Source organism: Petaurus breviceps, unplaced genomic scaffold, assembly GCF_028583685.1.
Source record: "Petaurus breviceps papuanus isolate PSGF00001 unplaced genomic scaffold, PetGlider_PUasm1.0 90849, whole genome shotgun sequence".
NCBI lineage: Eukaryota > Metazoa > Chordata > Mammalia > Diprotodontia > Petauridae > Petaurus > Petaurus breviceps.
In genome coordinates this window covers 23,083,913-23,091,002 of record NW_027187361.1, presented here as the reverse complement: position 1 = coordinate 23,091,002, position 7,090 = coordinate 23,083,913, and the positions used below count along the sequence as shown (strand labels likewise).

Here is a 7,090-nt window from a genome sequence, read left to right as displayed (position 1 = left end):
ATATATATATATATATATATATATATATATATATATATATATATATAAATTGATGCAGAATAAAGTAAGCAGAGTCAAGAAAACAATATACATTACAATGATAATAATGCAAACAGAATTAGCATGAAAGAACTTAAAGTGAATGCTAAAAAACTGAAGCATGGCCCCAAAGAAAAGATATGTGAGGACACTTCCAATCACTCCTTTGCCAAGGTAGAAGGTTCATGAATGTAGAACATTATGTGGTTTTTCAATATATTAATAGCCTTTGCTGATTGCTTTTTTCTTCCTCTTTAAAAAAAAATCTTTCTTAAAAGAAAAGATTTTTGGAAGGGTGGGGAGGAAAGGTTATAAAGGGAAATTTAAGCAGTATAAAACAAGTGTCAATTTTTTTTTCATAAAGAAAATAAAGCCAGAACAAAGTGACAACTAAATGGGAAAAAGGTCACAAGTTTGTACTTGGATGAAAAAAAAAAAGAGTTTAGCAAAGAGTTGGCTTTATTATGGGTCCAATGGTAACAACATTTCATGGGCCACTTGGTCACCTCATGTTATAGCGCTGGTATAAGCATCTGCAAAAAAGACCACCATGAAAATAACTGTACTTTACCCTGCCAGCATCTGCTGCAGATGATGAGGAAAGAAATTCTATAGGAAGTCAAGAGCCTTCAGACCAAGTCAGCATATACCTTAATTTCAGTGACTTCAAAACAAAGCGAAAAGGGAGAAAAAAAAAATTTGGAAAAGGATTCAAGAGTTGAAAAAACTAGGGCATAAATTATACAGAAAACTTATGCCTATATATCTTCAAGTACAAAGATTCATAGCATTACACATTCTGAGAACCAAGTAAGATCATCAAAAGAGGACTGATTTTAACAAGAAACTATTGCTTCTTGGTGTTTTCAGACCATCAACTTAATAAAGCAAAAATAAAAATAAATTTCCTTCTATAACCCTTCTTCCTCACCCCTCCAAAAATAAAAAAAAAATAAAAATAAAACTAGAAGAATAAAAGTGAGAAGAAAATATATTCAATTTAAACCAACTTAAACAAGTAATTGATGAAAAGTGGGGGAAAAAATAAAAGAATACAGATATTACTTAAACTTCCCTAGAAAATTAGAATCTATGTAAATTCGTTGACATAATGAGAATGAGAAAGTTTAGGAACTATTTCAACCAACAGAGAGACATGGGAGCCAAAGATAATAACTGTGGCGGAGCCACGATGGCGGAGTAGAAGCACAAATTTGGCCTGGGCTCTGGCTCCAGCCACTTCCAATACCTGTAAAAAAAAAAATGGCTCTAAACAAATGTTAAAGCTACAGAAGCCACAGAATGACAGAGAGAAACAAATCTCCCGCTGAAGGCAGCCCCGCAGCCGACAGAAAAGGTCTATCAGAGTGCTGGGAATTAAGTGCAGCCCTGCCTGAGCCCTGCGGTTCTGCCCCAGGGTGGCCCCGATCAGCAGGGGCTGGAGAAGACTTCAGGACAGTGAATCACCAGCAGCCATGGTGGCTTCCAGACGTCTCGAACCATGACCGCCAAAGACAAAGTAAAAGGTCAGTGTGGATGTCTACTGGAACGGGGGGGACAGAAGATGGCAATCTGGACCCTGTCCTCTGGGGTGAGAGGTGGCAGATGTGTGTTATAGGAATGTAAATTTAAGATCTTCCCTGCCCCTAGGTTAAGTGCCCCTGGAGCCTGTGGTGGGAGGCTTGTTTTTCAGGAGATACTTTGTGATTGGGCAGTGGGTCAAGAGGGTTGTGACATTCTCTGAGCCAGGAGAAGGCTATATAAGCCCTGATGGGAGGCTTTGCTTTGGGGCTCACTTTGAGAAGTGTTGTGTGATTTGACCAGACGAGACTCTGGGCAGCCATTGAGCCCCCCGGCTTTGAAAACCCAGATGCTGATGCTTCCCTGTCTGGTAACTGACTAGGTATGGATGTAATGGTCAGACAGTTGGAGGCCTGTCTGCCTGAAATGCTTCTCTGTTTTCTTGTAACTTCTGTCTGTATACACTGAAGTTTGGGTGCTGACCTTTTCCCCTGAACTAGGTAAATGATATGTTTGATTGATTAAGATTGTTAACCCATTTTGAGTTGCTTTCCTTTAGAAAAGCAGATCTAAGAACTTGTGTTGGCAGCCACCCTGGGGACGCTGGGGTGCTTGCTGTTACACTGTGTAGGCCTGTCGCGTGGCTGCCAAGGAGCTCCTGGCTTGTAGATCGCAGAGGGACCAAGCGACTATTCAGAGGGTAACTGCTCTTGCTTTAACCTGCTTAGATCTAGATTGTGGTCTTGGGTGGTGGTCTTGGGGTGTGTGGACAGGTGCCAGAGCTTGAGGGCACCCTCCTAACAGCTCCAACAGCTGCAAAAACCCCAGCAATTTGGAACAAAGCTCTTTCCATTCTGGAAGCAGAGTTCTACTGTAGCAAAGAGTTCAAAAATCAAGTAATTGGCCAGCAATATGAGCAAGCCGAGGAAGCACAAACAGACAATAGAATCCTTTAGAGCGGGAAGAAGACAGCAAAGTCAACTCCAGCATCAAAAGCCTTCAAGAAAAATATGAACTGGTTACAGCCCATGGAGGAGCTCAAGAAGGATTTTGAAAATCAAATGGAGGAAAAATTGGGAAGAGAAATGAGAATGATGCAAGAAAATCATGAAAACAGAGTCAACAGCCTGCTAAAGGAGACCCAAAAATACACTGAAGTAAATAAAACCTTACAAAATAGACTAACTCAAATGGCAAAAGAGGCCCAAAAAGCCAATGAGGATAAGAATGCTTTTTAAAAAGCCAAATTTGCCATATGGAAAAGGAATTTCAAAAACTCACTGAAGAGAATAACTCCTTCAAAAAGAGATTGGAGCAACTGGAAGCTAATGACTTTATGAGAAATCAAGATACTTTAAAACAGATCCAAACAAATGAAAAAATAGAAGGCAATGTGAAATATCTCATTGGGAAAACCACTGACCTGGCAAATAGATTCAGGAGAAATAATTCAAAAATTATTGGACTAACTGAAAGCCATGATCAGAAAAAGGACCTAGACACCAGCTTTCAAGAAATTATCAAGCAAAATTGTCCTTGATATTCTAGACCAGAGGGCAAAATAGAAATTGAAAGAATTCACCAATTGCGTCTTCAAAAAGATCCCCAAAAGAAAACCCCTAGGAATATTATAGTCAAATTCCAGAGTTCCCAGGTCAAGGAGAAAATACTGCAAGTAGTCAGGAAGAACCAATTTGAATATTATGGAGACACAATCCGGATAACACAAAACCTAGCAGCTTCTACATTAAGGAATTGAAGGGCCTGGAATATATTCCAGAGGTCAAAGGAGCTAGGACTAAAACCAAGAATCACCTACCCAGCAAAACTGAGCATAATGCTTCAGGGGAAAATATGGTCATTCAATGAAATAGAGGATTTTCAAGCTTTATTGATGAAAAAACCAGAGCTGAACAAAAAATCTTACTTTCAAATACAAGAAGCAAGAGAAGCATGAGAAGGTAAACAGGAAAAAGCAATCATAAGGAATTTATTAAAGTTGATTTATATTCCTACATGGAAAAATGATAATTGTAAGTCATAAGATTTCTCAGTAAGAGGATAGTTGAAGGGAATATATATATGTATATATACGTATACATACTATATATGTATGTATGTATAGGAGGGTGTATGGATATATAAATAGATATGTAAGTGTGGGCATATGTATGTTCATGTATACAGAGACAGAGGGCACAGGGTGACTTGAATATGAAGGGATGATATCTAAAAAATAAAATTAAGAGGTGAGAAGAATTTATTGGGAGAAAAAGAAAGGGACAGATAGATTAGGGTAAATTATCTCATATAAAATAGGTAAGAGAAAACTTTTACAATGGAGGGGAAGAGTAGGATGGTGAAAGGGAATGGGACAGCCTTATTCTCACTGAATTTGGCATAAGGAGGGAATACATTGAGATACACACTCAAGTGGGTATCTTACCCTATAGGAAAATAAGGGGGTAGGGGATAAGAGAGGAAATGATAGAAGATAGGGCAGATTGGGAGAGAGGGTAGTTGGAAGCAAACACTTTTGAAAAGGGACAGGGTCAAAGGAGAAAACAGAATAAGTGGGGGGCGGGATAGGATGGAGGGAAATATAGCTAGTCTTTCACAATATAACAACTATAAAATGACTTGGGTAACTACACATGTACAACCTATATTGAACTGCTAATCTTCCCTGTGGGGTGGGTGAGGAGGGAAGAATGAAAAAAATCTGGAACTCAAAGTTTTAAAAACAAATATTTTTTTAAATTATTTGTTTTACATGCAACTAGGAAATAAGATATACAGGCACTGGGGTATAGGAATCCATCTTGCCTTGCTAGAAAGTTGGGGAGCCTGGGGGAGCATAGAAGAGAGAACAGATTAAGGGAAGGCATATTCAGTAGGCTTGCTATTTTGGGGTGGGGTAGGGGAAAGATGGGGAGAAAAATTGTAATTCAAAATCTTGTGGAAATGAAGGTTGAAAACTAAAAATAAATAATTTTTTTAAAAAGAAAATAATCCATAAAAAAGCTAACAGCCTTCGTGTATATGAACTAATTCACAAATTCTTATGAAGGAGCTCAGAAAATAGCAAGAAACAGCAGACACAAAGAACAAGTTTACGGAAGGCTTGGCAGGAAGCTGAACTAAGCAATATCATCTCCCAAGGGCTTATAAGTATTAAACTGTTCAAATAATATATGAAAAATGTAAAAGATGTCTGAAGATCTTCATAAAAACCTCATTCCACTATCAAAGACTGTGGGGCCGCTATATTTTGACATACTACAGGTTCTAATATGCTACATAAGGAAGTTGGAACTAAAACAGATAAAAGAACAGCTGTACTAAACTAAGTATCATATATAATGAGACAGCAAAATTCTGAGGGCACAGAAGCATCCATTCTCAAGGCATTTCAAAGACGGCAGGACAGCAAAAGGTTGGGTTAAATTCTGTGCCTCACATTGGGGATCCTTGTGGTAAACTTGTTGGAACACGTGGAAAAGAACAGCGTAGGATAGGCAGACATAGATGACTTGCCGTCTGTATCACTGGAAGGAACATACAGATCCATTTGAGTGTTGTTACCAAAAAAGAAAGAAAGAAAGAAAAAAGAGAGAGACTACAGCGTACCAATCCATGTCTATTTTCCCACATATACAAATATTTTTATGAGGATAATAATTGCAGGGAGGGCATTCTTCATACAGATTCGAAAAAGAGTTGAGCTGTCATATACAATATTCTACAGCAATTCATTCACACAAATGACTAAAAGGTGCACAAAATAAAAGACTTCACTGTCTTTATTTTTTCTTAATATAAAATATTAATAGACTATTAAAAGGTTCTTCCTTCTGCAACAACTCAAATGCATGCTAAAGTCATAAAAAATTCTTGGAAAGATGCAAATTGGAAATTTATTTTGTCCAACTGTCCTCTATTAGTATCACGAGACATAAAAAAGGGGGAGCCATACATGTAACACTGTTGTTTGTCACTGCTGTGGTAGGTGTGAGAGGCAGCATGATGTAGAAATAGGGCACTGACTTAGGTTTGAATCACAATTTTAGCCCTTCATACTTGTTTCTTGGGGAAGTCACTTAACCTCTCATTGCATTAGTTTCCTCATCTAAACAATGAGTGGGCAGCTAAGTGGCACAGTGGATAGAATGGCAGCTTGGAGTCAGGAAGACCCATCTACCTGAGTTCAAATGTGGCTTTACACACTAGCTGTGTGACCCTAGGCAAGTCACTTAACCTCGTTTGCCTCAGTTTCCTCATCTGTAAAATGAGCTGGAGAAGGAAATGGCAAACCACTCCAGTATCTCTGCCAAGAAAGTTCCAAATTGTTTTACAAGGTGTCAGACATAACTGAAATGACTGAACAACAACAAATGAGGGGCTTGTATTAGATGACTTCTAAGGTACTTTCCAACTCTATACCTACTATCTGTAAGCCCATTTATGATTTATGAACCTATGTCTCACATGGAGTTAAAAAGGAAGAGAAATTCCCTGTAAATGGTTGAGGAAGCCAGATGACCCTACATTAAGATAACTGGGCTAAATGTACCAATCCTCCCAAATGAGATTTACAATCACTCAGGAGAGTTTGGCCTAACTATCCATGCTAGGGGGAAAAAGATAGTTGAAAAATGCTCATTGTCCAAACACTGATATGCAGCTGGATGAGCAACCTACAGGGCTGAACCATTAACACTTGGATCTTAAACAATGAGCAGGAGTAAGGTGGGTCCAAAATTGAATAAGGAGAAAAAAGGCTCGATCGCTGTTAGGAAATTTTGCACTCTTTAATGACACCAAGTTTTCCCTGAAATGAAGGCCCATCTTTTTTTTTTAAACAATACTTTTCTTCTCACAACGCTAGAGGGCTAAAAATCATGGAATACTCCAGTATCCCCTCAAAAATAAAGTTGAGGGCTACCCAGGAAGGAAATGGAGAAGTGTATGATTAATGTGCATCGTTTGTAACATCACCAAACAAGAACTGTACAAGAAATATAAAGGATGTCAGAGAAACTTAAGAACAGATAGATTTTTAAATGGGCTAGTCATGTAATGAGGTAGGGATAACTAATGGGCAGACTTCAAACGTTTCATTGGTACAATGAAATAACATGAGAACTTGAAAACCCCCATAATACTGAAGAGATGCCAGAAGATGCCCTGGAAAATTTGCCAAAGGATGTGGGCAAGAATCTTATAGGAAAGCAGTACATCCGTGTACATGGATTATTAGCAGGACCAACTATATGCTTGTAATCAACTTATCCTTGTCTTCTGGCTCAAGAGGAAATCTTCCTCCATAACAGCATGGGAACATTTCTAATCTCTCAAGAGCTGAGCAAAAAACTTAAAAAAATTTTTTTTTAAAGTTGGTCAGGCTTTCCCCATTACATACCCTTTAGAAAGGCCCAAAATATTTAAATTTATTAGTAGATGACAAGTTTAAAATGAAAAAAAACGAGTGTCTTTATATCTGTAAAACACATATGTATACGTGCACATA

At 38.1% G+C, this 7,090-nt stretch overlaps 1 protein-coding gene across 2 annotated transcripts in view; it reads right to left on the bottom strand.

Moving 5' to 3' along the window:
- The window catches only part of TMEM131 (transmembrane protein 131), a 255,926-nt gene that overhangs the window by 160,644 nt on the left and 88,192 nt on the right, over window positions 1–7,090 (bottom strand). The gene's annotated exons all lie outside the window — the stretch shown is intronic.